Source organism: Fukomys damarensis, unplaced genomic scaffold (assembly GCF_012274545.1).
Source record: "Fukomys damarensis isolate Sample0158 unplaced genomic scaffold, DMR_v1.0_HiC HiC_scaffold_16, whole genome shotgun sequence".
In the NCBI taxonomy this organism is placed as follows: domain Eukaryota; kingdom Metazoa; phylum Chordata; class Mammalia; order Rodentia; family Bathyergidae; genus Fukomys; species Fukomys damarensis.
The window spans coordinates 100783527-100801497 of record NW_022900928.1 but is presented as its reverse complement, the minus strand read 5'-3'; the positions used below and the strand labels follow the sequence as shown (position 1 = coordinate 100801497).

The 17971-nt window shown below is 39.1% G+C and overlaps 1 long non-coding RNA gene across 3 annotated transcripts in view; it reads left to right on the top strand.

Annotated features, from left to right (window-relative positions):
- The window catches only part of LOC104856672, a 63701-nt gene extending 46152 nt beyond the window's left edge, over positions 1-17549 (top strand). Inside the window, exons 6-7 of one of the 3 annotated variants that reach the window (XR_004517510.1) lie at positions 8865-8915; positions 9953-10341. This is a non-coding gene — a long non-coding RNA (uncharacterized LOC104856672). Of the gene's footprint in view, positions 1-8864; positions 8916-9952; positions 10342-16793 lie in introns of those variants that run through there. The other 2 variants (XR_004517511.1, XR_778689.1) reach the window with 2 other exon arrangements.
- The last annotated feature ends 422 nt before the right edge of the window (positions 17550-17971 follow it).

The window sequence follows — 17971 nt, the reverse complement described above, 5'->3', positions numbered from 1 at the left end:
GCCCTTCTGCCATGATGTTTTTGCTTTGGTGCCAGCTGACCATGGACTGAAACCTCTGAAACTGTGAGCCAGAGTAAATATATCTTCCTCTCAACTATTTGGTCACAGCTACAAAACTCTCACTTAAATAGTTGGTATGTTTTTAGGAATTTTGCAAGCTAGTTATTAAGTATAGCCACATACAATTATATAAATTTAAATTAAATATATTCATTAAAAGCAAAAGTAATAGTTATTCAAAATACATCACTACCAGATTATTTTACTACATCTTATACATGCTTTTGAGCTCTTCTTTTTTTAAGCTTCTATTGTGTCTCTGTGGTGGAAACATAATGCAGTTGTATCCAAGATACATTTTTCTCAACTCTGTGGTGGTTGATGGTCTACTGTGGACAACACAAAATTGGTCAGGTCAGAAGTATTTACACTCCGAGATTGGCAAATGCTACAGAGTAGTGCTTGATTTATTGTCTTGTGGATTGTCTAAATTTAAGAAAGTAAAGGGGAAAGTGTTAATAATGTAAATTAAACTAAAAAAAGTCTATTATGACTTTCCACTGTAGTGGAAAGAAAATGAACATCATATGCATAAGAATTAGCTTATCAGTAGATCTCATTATTTGTAATGATCATAAGCTTACTGGGAAAAGAGTTCAGATTGCAATACAACTCTCTTTGTTAAGTCATGGTTACATTCAGTAAGCTTAATCATAGATAGAAGACTTTAGCAAAAACCAAAAGCATCCTGAGAGAATCAATGAATTACATGGGATCTCCAGGAAGGACTATTTTGTACTTTATTATTATATATAAATTGTATCACATATCCTTTGTACCAATAAATTTAAAATATCCCTATGTGTATACAGGTTGAGTATACCTATTCTGAAATGTTGGGAAACAGAAGTGTCTCAGATTTTGGATTTTTTTCAGATTGTAGAATATTTGTATATACATGATGCACCATTTTGAGAAATGGGACCCAAGTCTGCACACAGAGTTCATTTATATTTCACTTATCTGCATAGCCTGAATGTAATTTTATACCCTGGCTTTAGTGCACCTGCACTTTCACTATGACCCGTCTGACATGGAATTTTCCACTTAGGGCATCAAGTTGCACTCAGAAAGTTTCAGAATTTGGAGTGTTTCAGATTTTGTAGTTTGGATGTACATGTAGTCATTTTTATTTTCCCTTGAAAGCTTGTTGCTAAGTATTTATCCCTGTACCGCTGTCTCCAGATTCAGGATTCTGTGGTCTGTGCATGGATTCTATACTGTTATCTCAGAAGGAACTTGTCATTCTATACTGTGAAGTGAGGCTGAGAGGTGGTGCTGATCCCTTCTCTCTCAGGGAGCCAGGGAGTGTCCACCTGAACCACAGAGTGTCACAGGACTAGGACAGTGATCAGGCCCAGCACTGTGGAGCTAACTGGCTTGCAGCCAGGCCTTTTCTGCTGAACTTTCTGTTCAATAGCCAGAAGTATTCAGCATTTTTCTAGCACAGAGTTTGGCATCCTTCTGAATTAGCAAGCCAAGCCCTCATTTCTACACTGTAAGCTAATGTGTGTCAGAAACACATCTAACTTTTACAAGTTATCCAGGTTATGACCAAAGTTATCACACTCGATAATTATTTAATAAGGTAAGGGCCATCAAAGCCACAAAAAATCAAAACCAATAATACACAATTTAAAAATCCACACTTCTGACATCATGAACTGGCTATTTGTTATTTTGTTCTGTTGTGACCTATGTGACTAGAGCAATTGGACATGTCCCTTGTATCAGGGCTCCAAGTCAGGGCCTCACCTGAGGGTGTTTTTGAGCCAGCCATCAGGATTCGGGGAGGCAGGTCTGGATGCTTCTTTGACTCAGTGTATCATCCAGAATTCTATAAGTGAAAAATAGACACAACCTTGTTTATGTAAATAGCAAGGAGATTTATTGAACAGAATTAAGTAGGCTGAGGAACCCTGAGGAAGATCTTACTCAGCTGAGGCTACTATAGCAAAATACCATAGACTGTGAAGTTTAAACAACATACATTTTATTTCTCACAATTCTGAAGGCTGAGAAGTCTGAGATCAAAGTGCCAGCAGCTTTAGTTCCTGGTAAGTGCTATCTTTCTGGCTTGTACATGGCAACCTTCTCTTTGTGACTTGGCCTTTCCCTTGTGCCTGTTTGTGGAGGGAGAGGTCTGTTTTCTTCCTATAAGGTACTAATCCTGTCACATGGGGCTGTCTTAGTCACTTTCCTTATTGCTGGACCAAATACTCGACACCTACAATTTGAAGGAGAGATTTATTTTGGCTCGTGCTTACGGTCCATGGCCGGCTGTCTCCAAGGCAGAAATGGTCAGGCAGAAGGGCATGGCAGAGGAAAAGGTGCTCAACTTGTGGCATCCCAGAAGCAGAGAGAAGAGAGGAGCCAGGGAGGGAGGAGACCCTTCCAGGTCACACCCCCAGTGACTTGCCTCTAAATAGCCTCCTAACAGCACACCCAGCTGCTGAACTCAGTAGTGAATGAACCCACCAATGTGTACAGCTCTGCAGTCACCTTCCAAACTGGGTGTTTGACAATTTCAAGAGACATTCTAGATCTAAACGCTAACAGGGGCCCAATCCTAAATCATGATATTGGGTAGGTATTAAAGAAAATAAATTTATTTTGGCTCATGGTTCTGGTCCAAGGCTATGGGGTGTATCTGGTGATACCTTCTTTCTGGCAGGGTCCTGGAGCAGCTCAGGGTGTCCCATAGTGAGAGATAGGATATGTATTTGTGTGTGTGCTATGGTCTCTTTTCCTCTTCTTAGAAAGCCACCAGGATTCAGTAATAGGGGCTCCTCCCTGAGGATCCTCTCTAATTGGAATTGCCTTCCAAAGGCCCTACCTTAAGTACAATATTGGATTAAGTTCCCACCTTCTTAATACCTCATAATGGGGATTAAATTTCACCATGACTTTTGGAGATGAGCCCATATTCACCTCATTGGACACTTTTATACTCTATTTAAATCTAATTACCTCTGGGAGTTCCTGCCTCCAAATACCATTACATTGGGGTTAGGCTTCAACATATGGATTTTGGGATTATACACATACAAGACTATACAAGGCCCATAATACAAGGCTATAATGCCATGCCTGGAAATTGTGCATGAAGAAGAGATTAAACATCACTAGGATAACAACTCAAATTCTATTACAAAACTACCTGGAAAACCTTTAGCAACTGCTTTTGCTATCCTGGAACACTGGACACCTCTGTCTGTACCACTTCTGCTTTTGGCCCAGGGCTCTGTACATCTTTCAAAGCTGTTGCTATGGCTGCTGCCACACTGCCAGAGGATGGCCTGGCTCTTCTTTGGGAGTGTCCTAAGGCTGGATTCAAATCCAGGTCAGAAGGGTCTCAGCCCTTTGCTTGGGCGTTGCTGCAAGAGACTGGAAAAAGACTACTTGGTTTTTCTTTAGTGGGAGGAAGGCTCTGCTTTCGACGTTGAAGCACAAGGGTTTGTGCTGCCAACAAAAGAAGGGGATCAAATGGCTTGGTGGCCAAAAAGGAAAACTAGATGTTCCTGGCACTCTGTCACATGCTCTGCGTGACTTTCTAGTCATCCTGGGCTCCGTGCAGCCACTATGCACTGGGCCTTCTGTTTTCCCTGCAGGTTATACTTGGTCCCAGTCCCTTCTTCCTCGGGGATGAGCTGGGGGAGTCACTGGCTCTGCCGAGCTCTGCTGCTTGTGGCTATGCTTATGCTCAGGACAGCACCTAGGGCTCCTCCACAGCATCTGGACTGTGATCCTTACCCCTCTGTCTACTCAACCTGCAGTGAAAATTTAGCCCACCAAGCCTAAGAGTGTTAGCTGCCAGTGGCCTGAATTCTGGCGCCTGATGCTTCCTGCAATGTCTCCGCTGCCACAGCAGAGTCCTGTCAAGGTGATGGCCCATGCCACCCTCAGTACCACAGGGTGAAATCCCTTGTGGTGTTTCAGCTTGAAACGTGCCTTATTTTGCTTATGTAACTATGAAATAATATATTACATTTGGTGCTGTAAACTTTTCAAACACTTCCAGAATAATTAATTCATATTATTATTGTAGCTACTTTCTGAAACAACCAGAACAGTTATTTTTCATTATAGCTATTAGATATTAGCCATGCCAGGGGCCCCTGGTTGCATAACTGCTAAGGGTTGTCAGAGTTGACCTTAGCTCCAAGTGTGGTGACACCTCATCTGGAGCTACCAGGGCTGCACCAAAGTGTTGGGAGGCTTCTTGTGATCACCAGGGCTGCTATTGAGAGGCCATTCACTCACGGTCAGGGTCCTTGCTTGTTGGCTGTGCCTCCTTGGCATTTGCAGGCTTTACAGGCTTCTCAGTGCCTCCAGCATCCTGTCCAGAGCTCTATTCTGGCTCCAGGGCTCCCCTGTAGGTAGGGAGGAGCACTTCGTAAGAACAGAGGCCCTCCTGGCCTGCAGTCCTCCTCTGAGCTCCTCCTCAGCTGTTGCCCTGATGCTTAGGAATGTCCCAGTGACAAAGCAGTGAAGTGACCACAGTCCTCTAAGAGGAGGCCAATGGCTGCAATCTGTGACAACTTCAGCTTGAGGTTTGGAAGACAAACGACTTTTGTTTCAGACAAATGGGAGTGTCAAGTGATTTCAGCCTGATGAGATTTCAGCCAGGGGATCACGAGGAATTGATTCCTCCAGAAGAGGAAAAAAACAGTTGGCACAGCTGCTGTCAGGCCTCCTGATAAAGGTGGTGTGGGGTCACAGGGTAGAAGGTGCTAGGTGAGATGGAAATAGAGCAAGGGGAAACTAGACCAAGAGAGATAGTAAGTGGTGAGCCCAGGCATGTGTGTGAACACTGTGACTAGGACCATCCAGGCAGGCCGGCTTCTGCATAGACACACAGGGGAGAGAAAAGTCCAGAAGGAAATGTGAATGAGGGAGAAAGAGGTAGTGAGAGAGAGAGGAGGGACAGTGGAGGGGGACTGGGAGAGTTGACCTAGCAGACACAATGGGGAGGTGCCCTAAATTTAGAAACCTAGATAAGTAGTATTTTACAGTGATATTCACCAACTACAAAAGTAATACAAAAAAAATCTATAGTGAACAAAGTGCCTGCATTTTAAAAGGAGACAGGATCAGCAACAGTGCCATATTGAGCCATATTGGAACCTGAAGGAAAAGGAAAATCAATACCATTGATTCTGTCTTTATTTAAGGTGCTGGCATTTTGCTTCTCATGGATTTTTTTGGGGATTCATTTTGAATTTTAAAAATATGACATCAGGTCATCACTTATCTCAATGGCTGAATGATTTGGCTGATCTTTGAGTTTTGTGTCTGAGGTGATCCCTAGCCTGGCACACAGTCCTTCATGCCTGGAAGCTTGACCCAGCCACAGTGTGGGATGCAGCTACAGCGCTCTTTCTCAGAAATACCCAGGACCCCACAGCTCATCTGTGATTTAGGGTTTTGCCTTTATTTTGGAAAATGATGCTTTGGGTGATTTTTTTTTCTAGTTGTGAGACCTGGTGACACAGGGCCACTTGTATTTAGTGTGACATGGGCATGGATCTGCCAGGGTCCGGGTTTGGTCTGTGACATCCTGACGGATGGGTTATGAATTGTTCTGAGCAGTTACTTTTCATCTCAGTTACTTTCTCTTGTTGCTGAGACAAAATACCCAACACCCAAAGTTAAAGGGTGGAAGGTTCATTTGGCTCACAGTTTGTAGAGGTTTCAGTATATAGTTGGCTGGTTACACAGAAGGGTGGCAGAGGGGCAACAGTTCCTGGTGGCCTAAAGGTAGCAAAGCAACAAGAGAGGGGCATTAATTCACCTTTCTGCCCCTTATATCTTATTCAGACTACTTAGGGAGGGTAGTACTCACACCCTTAATCCTAGTGCCCTCAGGCCTAGTACCACAACATGAATCAAAGCCCCACCTAAGGCTGCATGAGGCTTTGGGGGCCATCTAAACCAGGGGCTGCACCTGCTGGTGCTTTTTATCCTAAACCTCACTAGCAGAACTTACTGCTACATGATTCCCTTCATTTTCTTATCAAGTGAGTTTCTCTTCCACAAAGTAAACCAACAAGATTTTGATCACTTTTTTCCAATCTTTCTTTTTGTTTTATTTTTGTCATCAGTAAAAGTAGCCATGGTCCTGGAATAAACCTTGGCCTGTATTCTGACACAACAGCCTCAAGCAATCTGAGAACATTCTGGAATTACAGAGAGGAGATCATCAGATACACAAATATATCAGATACAGTGCTTTTCTATTTGTTGCTCAGTAGAGGAATGTGAAGGTGCTGCTGATGCTTGTGGAGGCCACCAACACCCTCTGGATGTTGCAGGTGCCTTTGATCCCCCACCCCTGAAGTGGGGATTGTACTGAACCCGAGACCTCACATGTGCCAGACAAGTGCCTAACCAATGAGGTACGTCTCTAGCCCCCTATTTTATTTTGAGGAAGATTTTTACTAAGTTGCCCAGGCTGGCCTTAAACCTCCAATCCTCCTGCCTCAGCCTCCCAAGAAACTGGGGTTCCAGTCATGTACCTTCATGTGGGTATAATAATTTCTAAGGCCTGTTCAGGTACCACTGGGGATGTAGACAAATAAAGGATCTGATGAAAGTATTGTTTAGTGTGTTGCCGGGTACAGCTGAGCAGGTGGTATCACTGTCTCTCCTCCGCCTCCTTCTCATCAGGGCCACCATCACCATGCACTGTGCCAGCCTTAGGGCTATAAAGGTGCAGAAGCTACAATTCCTTTCCTTCATCAGCTAATAGTCTAGAGAGCAAAACAGATGATTCATATATATGAGATAAAACTATCATGCTGTATTGCCTCTCTTACTCTTCACAACAACCCCGTGAGGAGTAAGGCTCACAGTTTACAAATTAGGAAAGAAAGGCTCAGACAGTGATAGGGCTGTGTTCAGACACACAAGTAGGAAGAGCCACGGTTCACACCTAGTGCACTGTCATGCCACAGTCCACGCAATCAGTCTGCCTTATGGAAAAAGTGGGTAATGATTGTCAAATGAACATTCCTTTGTAGGAAGCATGGAAAAAATGTTCAGAGAACAGCAGAAGAAAGACACAGGATGTGAGGTCCTACAGTTGAAGAGGATATAAGAAAATGGAAAGACATCCTTTGTTCCTGGGTAGGAAGAACCAACATAGTGAAAATGGCCATACTTCCAAAACTGCTATACAGATTCAAAGCAATCCTGATTGAAATACCAACAGTATATTTCACAGAACTAGAGAAAACAATACAAGAATTAATTGGATCTAAAAGAAACCTAGAATAGCAAGAGAGATTCTAGGCAACAGAGACATGGCAGGGGATATCACAATCCCCAGCTTGAAACTATACTACAAAGCCACTGTGATAAAAACAGAATGGTATTGGCAAAGAAACAGACCTGAGGATCAGTGGAATAGATTAGAAGATGCAGAAACAACTCTAGATATACTCAGCTATCTCATCTTTGACAAAGGAGCCAACCATCCTCTTTGGAGGAGAGATAGCCTCTTTAATAAATGGTGTTGGAAAAGTTGGATTTCAACTTTCCAAAGATTAAAACTAGACCCCTATCTTTTACCATGCACTAAACTAAAATCCAAGTAGATTAGAGATCTATATATTAAAACAAAAACACTAAACTTGTTGGAAGATAAGTTAAGTAGAACTCTTGAAGACATTAGCATAGGAAAAGACTTTATGAACAAATCCTCAGTAGCATGGGAACTAGCACAAAGAATCAACAAGTGGGATCTCATCTTTTTAAAAAGCTTCTGCATTGCAAGAGAAACCAACAGAGCTAAGAGACAATCTATAATGTGGGAAAAAATTTTTACCAGCTGTTCCTCAGACAAAGGTCTACTATCCAGAATATATAAAAAACAAAAAAAATCAGACCCCCCCAAAATATAAAGACCCAATTCAAAAATGGGCATCTGAGGGCTGGGGATTTGGCTCAATGGTTCTGCCACCTGCCTTGCAAGCAAGGGTCCAAGTTCATTCCATGGTACCAAAAAAACAAACAAACAAACAAACAAAACAAAAAAAGGGCATGGGAAATGAACAGACATTTTTCAGACAAAGAAGGGAAAGCAGCAAATAAACATATTAAAAATGTTCAATATCACAGGTCATTCGAGAGATGCAGATGAAAACAACACAGATTCCACCTAACCCCGGAAAGAATGGCTGCTATTAAGAAATCAACCAATAAATAACAAATGCTGGTGGGGTTGTGGGGAGTGTAAATACCATATGGTTTCTCTGGTGTGATAAAGTAAAAGCCTAAGTAAGGATCAAAATATATAATTAATACTGTGCAATAAGAAGAAAAGGTCTAAAGGTGTAGGGGAAGTGGGAGGGGTAGGGGAAAAGTAAGAAGGGAAAAGAAAAATAAGAGAAAAGGAAAAATATGGAAATGAAGTCTTTGTAAATAGGGAAGGGTGAGAGGGTGAAGGGAGGGCAAGGGACTGGGGAAAAATAAGAATCAAGGTGCATTATATAAAGGTACAAGATCCTAATGATGAATGTAACTGTATTGTATACCTAAAATGTAGCAATAAAAAATAGTAAAAAGAGGATCTACTTTTTTTCCTTCTTAAATTTGTGTGCATATAAAAGGAGGGTTAGAGGAGAGAGAGAGAGAGAGAGAGAGAGAGTGTTTGCAAAGCATGAATTTCCCAGATGATGATTTCAGAGCTGACTGCTGGTAACTTTTTTCCCCCTCTTGGGAGGATGTGAGCCTATTGTCATTATTTTTACTGAGCACCCTAAAGGATAATCTCCTTTTCTTTTTCTTTGTTCTTGTGTCAGGGAACAAACTGGAGTGAGTGGCAGGAAAGGGAAGGAGGGAAGCCAGCTGAGGTAGGAAGTGGGGCAGGGACTATTCTCTTTTTGAGAGAGAGAGAGAGAGAGAGAGAGAGAGAGAGAGAGAGAGAGAGAGAGAGAGAGAGAGGAGAGTGATTTGGTACCAGGGATTGAACTCAGGTCCTTGCACTTGCAAGGCAGGTGGTGGAACCACTGAGCTAAATCCCTTAAGTGTGTTTGATGAAAGTTTTGCACCATTTGCCTGTCAGTTCCATCCAAGGCCACGTAAAACAACTTAAATTCTGAAGTGACAATTTTTTCCCCCAAAGAAAATATATTTTTAGAAAATTATGAAAGTAATACATATTCACTTAAAAAAAGAAAGACAAAAAATGTAAAAAAAGGTGAGATCATTCATCATTCCATCACCATGTGAGCCACACACACCTGCACATATCATATTCTAAAATGGGGCCACACTTAATAGCTCTCTGGTGTGTGCACAGCCATTTTCTTACTCTGGGAAACCCTAATAATCAAAGTGAGGTCTTCATAACCATGCTTATTTTATATAATGAGCCAAAACTGGTTGGTTATAGGGCAGAAATATGACACTGTCTAATTCAATCTAGACCCCCCAACCCTGGCCCCAAATATTAGCATTTTTTCCCCTGAGGTTCCTGCAGTTTTGCAGGTTTCTGCCATTTTCTTCATCCTTACTTGTTTAATTCTTTTGTTCCATGAACATGAAACAAAAGCTTTCCAGAGCTCTCTGGGCTTGCTGTTTCCTCCCCCCTCCTTTTATCTTTCTGCTTATGCTAGCCACAGTAAGTTCATTTTCCAGGAGAAAGCTAATGAATGCATTATTGTATTCACTGCTTCCTAACTTTTTTTCACTTAGCTTATCGGGGCCTTTTCCCATATCCATAGGTAGTTACAGGTTCTTGTGTGATGGCTGTGTGTAGTCCACAGTGTGAAGGTTTTGTATTTATGAACTAGAATAAACCTTCCAGCTTTCAGTTCTGAAATCATTATTCCTTGTGGCAGATTGGCAGAAATAAAATTAATTGTGTTTTCTTTTTGTATGTTAACAGATTTCCTCCAAGAACATTTGTACCAATTTATACTACCAATAATACAGCCTGAACACCCAGCAGAGGTATTATAAATTTTTCCATTTGTTACTAATCTCCTAGGAAATACACCAAAAGTGACAATGTATGTTTTATTTTGTCAATAGTAGACTTCTAAAGAACTGTCAAGGAGGCCATACAGTCAAAAAGAAGAAAAAACTCACACCAAATCCATTAATTATTTGAGTCAACATATAAAATAGAACACGTGTGTATGTAATTTTAGAAAGATAGCAGAGTTTAAAGAAATAAAATGCATCTGAAACTGTTGTTCCCCCTCCCTCATATGAGAAATAGCCACAATCTTCCATGTGAAGCTTATAATTTAAAGGGTTTTTATGCCATAATTTTAGGAGAGTATCTGTCAATAATATATATTGTTATTTGTTTTAAAATTACATTCTGTATTGTATGACTTTACTTTTTGTCACTTAACATTATGCTTCTGAAATTCATTCATTTCAACAGTTGGCTCACTTTAAATACTGCAGATTATTCCTCTGCTTCAACTTACTCCACCTTTTAAAACCCGTTTCCTAATTACTTATTGATATTAAGGAATTCTTTATCTACTCTTCATATTAAGCCTTAGTTTTATTTGTGTTGTACATATTCATTTTATATTAGTTGAGCTATTTTTTCCATTTTAATGAAATGTAAAATTAATATTTTTCTTTATTTTTTTGTGTATGTGTTCTCTACCACTAATGCCATGATGTCCAATATAAGACAGATAATAGGAGAAAGGGAGATACATCTTTTGCAGAAGAGGATGAAAGTAAAACAGCAAGGAAGAGGGAAGGGAGGGAGGAGAAGACGAAGTAAAAAGAATTAAGATGCGTCATGCACATGTATCAACTCCCCTTGAGGAATGTAATCGTTATGTACTGCAAAAATATATTAACATGTTTTTCTGAAAATTTAAAAATTTTGCGTTTTTTTCACATTTAAACTTTTAATCCATTTGAAGTTGATTTTTGTGAATGGTATAAGGTGCCACTTGGACACCTAATTATCCCAACTCCTCTAGATTAGTTGAGCCTGCCCCTACTGAATGGTAAACTCATGGCTATCACTTATCAGCATGCTTTTGCATTTAATCTATGTTATTCTGACAGTCTAGTTTTCTTCCTACATGCTAATATTATTACTAAAATTTTAATTACTCTACTTTTCTTAATTACTATAATTTTTTAAGTCTGATAGCATAAATCTTCCCAACTACTTTCTTCAAACAATGTCAACTATACTGGGCATTTGTATTTCTTACAAGGTTTGGAATCAACTTGTCAAATCCTGTGGAAGTCTATTGTGATTCTTATTGAATTGCGCTGGGTGGAACTGCTATCTATAAAGTATTAAATATTCCTATCAATAAACATGGTGTATTGCTTTATTAATTAGAAATTTTATTTTTTCTAGAATGTACCATAATTTTTCTTCCAGTTAATTTTATACATATTTTGTTAGATTCTTCCCTCAATCCCTACTGAGAATCTTTATCATCTTTATCGTTGTTTTGTAGGGGATTCTTTTGTGGATGAATATTTTTAAACTTGTTATTTGTGTATTGGATGATACTGGGCATGTTCAGGGTGGTATGGCCCTTGACATGTGTATCAGAAATCTATGGATTTTTCTATGTTGATCTTTCATCCAACATACTATTGAATTCTCTTACTGTATACATTTGAGTACAGATAGATTCTTTTATTATCTATTTATATAATCTAATTGCTTCTCAGCCTTTTGGCTAAGATCAAGTATAGTAGTTAATCTTAACATCTGTAAACCAGGATCACTTTCTCTTCATTGGCAGCGGTTTTTCCTTTGTCTCTCTTCAGAATGTTTTATAAGGTTAGGTAGAACTCTTGAAGACATTGGTGGAGGAAAAGATTTTATGAACAAAACCCCAGTTGCCCGTGAACTAGCACAATCAACAAATGGGATGTCTTCTTACTGAAAGTTTCTGCATAGCAAGAGAAGGCACCAACAGTGTGAAAAAAAATTTTCACCAGCTGTTCCTCAGACAAAGGTCTGCTATCTAGAATATATAAAGAACTTGAAAAAATTAGACCTCTCAAATTTAAAAGACCCAATTCAGAAATGGGCATCTGAAATGAACAGACATTTCTCAGACGAAGTAGAAATAGCAAATAAACATATGAAAAAATGTTCAACATCACTGGTTATTGGAGAGCTGCAGTTGAAAACAACAGTAAGATCTCACCTCACCCCAGAAAGAATGGCTGCTATCATGAAATCAACCAATAACAAATGCTAGTGGGGCTTTGGGGAAAGAGAACACTGCTCCACTGCTGGTGGGATTGTAGACTGGTGCAACATAAGAATCAGTATGGAGATACCTCAAAGAACTAGGATTGGAAGTTCCATTTGACCCAGCTATTGCTCTGTTGGGTATCTTCCCTAAAGAATTAAAAGAATCATACCACAGTGATATATGTGTACCCATGTTCATAGCAGAACAATTTGTAATAACTAAAACTGGGAAGCAGCCCAATTGCCCATTAATGGCAGACTGGATAAAGAAAATGAGGGGTTAAAAAAAGGAGTATTATTTGGTCATAAAAAATGAGAAATTAGAGACATTTATAGCTAAATGGATGCACATTGAGGTGGTACTTTTAAGTGAAATAAATAGGACACACATGTAAATACCAAAGTTTCACTAGTGTGAGAAACTGAAAGTTTAAATTAGGACTAAACGGTATATGAGATAGTGTGAAACAGGAAGAAAATGGACAAAGGGAAAGGGGAAATGGAAAGAAGATAAAGGAATAAATATGAGAAAATGAAAAATAATATAAACAAAGTATTTGTAGATAGGGAGGGAGGGAGGGAGAGGTTGAATGGAGAGCAGGGGGATGGAAAAAAAACCCCAAGACTGATTATGTAAAGGTACAAATTTCCAACAATAAATGCCACTATATTGTATGCCTTAAATGTACCAAAAAAAAAAGAATGCTTTATAAGGATGCCTTATTATATTAGAACCTAAGACAGCAGTGATGAACAGAAATGATAATGAAACTATTGTGCTATGCCTGACTTTAATGGAAATATTTGCAATGGATTACTTCTGAATGTATTTGTTACAGACTTTTTATTTTTGCTGTGGGTTGAATTGTATTCCTCTGAAAGATAAGTTGAAGTCTTAATTCCTGATGCCTGCAAATGTGACCTTCTTTGAAAATATGGTTTTAGTAGATGTAATCAACCTTTCATCCGGTCATACTGGATTAAGTGGTCTCTAATCCAATGGCCTTTGTCCTTCTAAGAGGGAAATTTAGATAAACATACACAGACATGGGAGAATGCCCTGTACTATGGAGTCAAATTGGAGTGATGCTTCTATAAACAAAAGAATGCTTAAGATTGCTTGGAAGGGTCAGGAAAAGCTCCTTCTCTAGTTCTTCCAGAGAGATCATTGGCCATGCTGACATCTTGATTTGGAACAGAACTATGAGATGATAAATCTGTGTTCTTTATGATCATTTGTTGCAACAGCCCTAGAAGATGAGCACATTTATGGTATGTACGCAGTGTTAGACTAAAAGTTCTATTCCCAATTTGTAAAGGGTTTTATTTTTTCATGAATGGGTGCTAAGTAATATGTTTTTTGATTATTTTATTTGTTAGCATTCAGTGTTAAATATAATTTCTTGTATTAACTTGTTTTCTGGTATTGTACCATTCTTGGATTAGTAGGAATAAACTGATGACTTAGATTTGATCATGATCTTTTTTCATTTAATATAGACATTTATAAATTTCCATTTTCCTTGTATTTTGCTTAGGAGTTTTTTACTTGTACTTATAAATAACAACAGTTTTTAATTCTAATTTATGAGCTATTTTGGCTCAAGATAATATGTGCATATACTTTTTCTATTATCTGATATAGTTTTTATAAGATTTACTTTATTTCTTCAAGGAGGGCAGACTTGTTTATATGAGCCTTAGGTCTTTTTTTCTTCTAGGGATTGAGGAATATGGATAGATTTAGATTGTGAATTCAGTTTATCTAATAACAATTTGATTACACAAATTCACATTGCTAAGACAAAATATGTAACACCTGCAACTTAATGGCGTCGAGGTTTATTTTGGCTCACAGTTTCAGTGGGTTCAACGCACAGTTGTCTGGTTCCAACACAGAAACAGCATGGCGGAATTGGTATGGTGGGAGAATGGCCAGACAGGAGAAAGCTGTTTACTGCATGACGACCAGGAAGCAGAGAAAAAAGGGAGGAGCCAGGGGCGTGAACATATATGCCCAAGTCACACGTCAGTGACCTCCCTTCCAATCAGTCCCCACCTCTGAATGTGAGAATTGTGGGGGACATTTTAGACCTAGACCATAACACTAATGGTTTTGCCAGACTTTCTTTTCATTCTTGAGTCAATTTTGTTATTCCTTTTCTTTAAAAACTGTTTATTTTGTGTCAGCTTTCAGATTTGTTTATATCATATATTCCATCGATTCTTCTTATGGCTTTTAAAAGTTTTTGTAGCCTTAGGGACATGGCCCTTTTCTCCTGGTATTATTTGTGTCATTTCTATTTTTCTTAATCATTCTAGAGAATTTTCTAGTTTTAATGAACTAATTCTTGAATATTTTTATCTTCCCTTTTGTCTCTTTGTTTTCTATTTCATTATTTTCTGCTCTTTGTTTACTTTCAGCTACTTTTAAAAAGGTACTTTTATTTCTTTTCTAGTTCTTTGAGTTTAATTTTTTTTTTTTTGGTACCGAACTGCTGAGCTAAATCCGCAGCCCCCTAAATTTTTTCTTGTAATGCTATTGATGTATTTATGTAAAGCTCTATATTGTTAAATGCAGCCTGTATGTCACCCAGTGGTTTTAATATGCAATATTTCTATTGCAGTACAGGTCCATAAAATTTTATTTCACTGATTATTATTTTTAACAAATGAATTATTTAAGAGTACATTTTCAGTTTTCAAACACAAAAGTTCTTGTTTGTTAAAACTATGTTTTAGTCCTTGAAATAAATCTCATTGCATTTAACAGGATTGAGATTTTACAAAGTATGTTTTCAAACCCATCATAATTTAACCAAAAAAATTAGTGACAACAGAAAAGGATTCAAAATCCTTATGTTTGGAAGTCAAGAGTATGTTCATAAATCATGCATATATGAAAGAAAAAAATAACAATGAAAATGTAAAAAATATTTAAAACCGAATTATAGTAAAAAAATGACAGATCAAAATTTAAGTTATGCAATTTAATTCTTCCTTAAAGGAAAATTGACTAAGAAAAAAATCAATCTGCTAAGCAACCCTCTCAACATGGTTAGAAGGAGTAGTTGGGATAAAAATGACAACTTCATTACAGATGCCTATAAGAGCATCTTAGAGAGGATTGATGTTTACTTTTTCTTTATCTAAATTTTATAATTTTACTGCTGCCTGCCTCTGACCTTTCAGAGTCAAGCCAGATGGTATTCTGGAGTCTCATTCTGTGGAGGTATTGGGAATGATATAGAAAGGTGAATTAGTTCCTATTTTGGTAGCTCTAGCTTTATCTCAGACAGGAGTTCATAGCTTTGTTGCTCAGTCTCTTTTTATCAGTAGGAAAATACTGATTTCTCCCATCTCCAAGCCCCTCCCGGCTCCAACCAGGAATCTGAGGCCAATTCCTTCTATTGTGGACTACACATTTGTGTCTGCTCAGAATTCAGATGCTGAAGCCCTGCACCCTTGCATGTCTATCTGTGTATGAAGATGGGGCCTCTTCTGAGGAAGTAGGTTAAGTGAGGTCTAGGGATGAGGCCCTAGAAGAAAACACCAAAGAGCTTATGCTCGCTCTGTATGCTCGCTCTTTCAGTCTCAGCAGGGGGCAGAGGAAAGGCCCTGTGACCACAGAGTAGGAGGGCAGCTGTGTACAAGCTGGAAACATAACCCTGATAAGACACCAAGTCCTGCTGGACATTGATCTGAGCCTTCCAACCTCCACAAGTGTCTGTTGTTTAAGCCTCCTGCCTGTGGTGTTTTGTTACTGAAGCCTGAGCTAACTTAGACACCTTTCAGATGACTAAGCCATTTGCTGCCCCTGTGTACTCTTAGCTGGGTGGCCTGTGGCACTGTCCCTCATCCCTGGTCACTTTGCCTTGTGACAGCTCCATAGAGATGCTTGCATTCTTTTTATGGCCAACTGTGAAGTTCAGCTTTTTTCTTTATCTATTGTCAAGTGAGATAAGGAGTTTATCAAAGTGTGAGCATACTAAGATCTTCAGTAATTTTCAGTAGGAAAGAACCACAGGAGTTTAATTTTGTCCTAGAGATTATTAAGTCATTATTATTACTGTAGACTTAATAATTTACTAAAATTTAGTAAATAATTTACTAAAATTCTTTTCTCTTCTCTTGTGGGTCTGAGTGTTTGGAACCCACCGGTTCCTACCTCATAGTTACTAATTAATCTGCAGCTTCTCTAGGTTGTGTAGAGGGGGCAGCTGGCCAGGTTTTCCTCGGGGAGTGAAAGCATCTCCCAGTTAATTGATCCTGGAGCTTCTCCAAACTCAGGACACTCTAGCTCTTTGTATTTCTCTACCTTCATTACCCTCATTGCAGGCTTCCTCTTGTGAAGCAAACGTGTCAGAGTGGTCTGTGTTCAATATTCCTGCAGTAAATGACATGCACATTGGGAAACACAGTAACAGTGACGCATTTGTTTGTGAGCCTGCAGTCTTTGTGTGGGTTTATTTGACATCATTGCTTGGGAAGCATTAGGTAATGTTATTGATTCTTCCCACAGAAAGAACCTTCTCCTGAACATGGACATGATATGCAGCTCTCCCACCTCCTCCTCCTCACCCCGCAGTGATTTTTGACTTGCAGATGTGAACTGTAATTTGCAGGCTCTATAACTGTGATTCTGCCTCACAGACTTATCACCGAACTGGCGCTTTTTCTAACACTCTTTCACCTCTTTATTTCTCACAGTCATGGGATCACACAATTGTGAGGGTGGTTTTCAGTATGTGATTTAAGGCTTGAAGAGCCAAAAATCAAATGGAACAACAACAACAACAACAACAACAAAAATGGCTGCAGATGCAATTTTCCTGGCTTCCGGGAGCAGTGTAAGAAAGTGAAGATGTTATAAGCTTTGTGGTTATTCAAATGTAACCCATACACTCAGCATCTGTGGGAGGTTGGGCCAGGTTTGACGGTTTACTCTCTGGGAGCTGCCCTGAAAAATGGGCATTGCGATGCATGGTCCAAAGGTTAGTGTTAACTGCATGAAAAGAAAGCAGCCAGCCTGTGCCTAGAGGTGCTCAATACATAGAATGAGCATCCTTAATCTAAAAGTATGAAATTTGAGATGCTTCAAATTCCAACAGTTTTGAGCATCATTTCTGCACTCAAAAAGTTTTTATTTCATAAGCCAGAAAGACAAGTTTCACATGTCTTTGGTAATATATGGAGTCTTAAAAAAAAGGTAGACTATTAGGCAGGAGGCAAAGAATAAAAGGGAGGTGGTGGGTGTAAGGAATGTGATGGGGGCATGGATATGATCAATGTATGTTATATGTGTATATGAAAATGCCATAATGAAACCTGATATTTTATAAAATTAATGCATACTATATATTGAAAAAAGGAAAATGTTTTATTTCAGACTGTTTCAGATGTTTGGGTTAGGGATGTTTAATTTGTTAAAGTCTATGCTAATATCCCAAAATGTGGAAAACTGAAATTTGAAATGTTTTTGGTCACAAACATTTTGTATGAGGGATACTCAGCAGTTTCCTTCCCTTCCTCTTCTGATTGTTTGCTAGAGCAGATCTTAGCAAAGCCACCCACTCCTGAACCTCTCCTTCCCGGGCTCAGTGTGAAGTCAGCAGGACAGTTTTTCTAGTGTCTTTCTAGCTCTACAACGCTGTGTGAATCAGTCATGCAACAACTGTTATCCCAGTGGCCTCTCTGGTT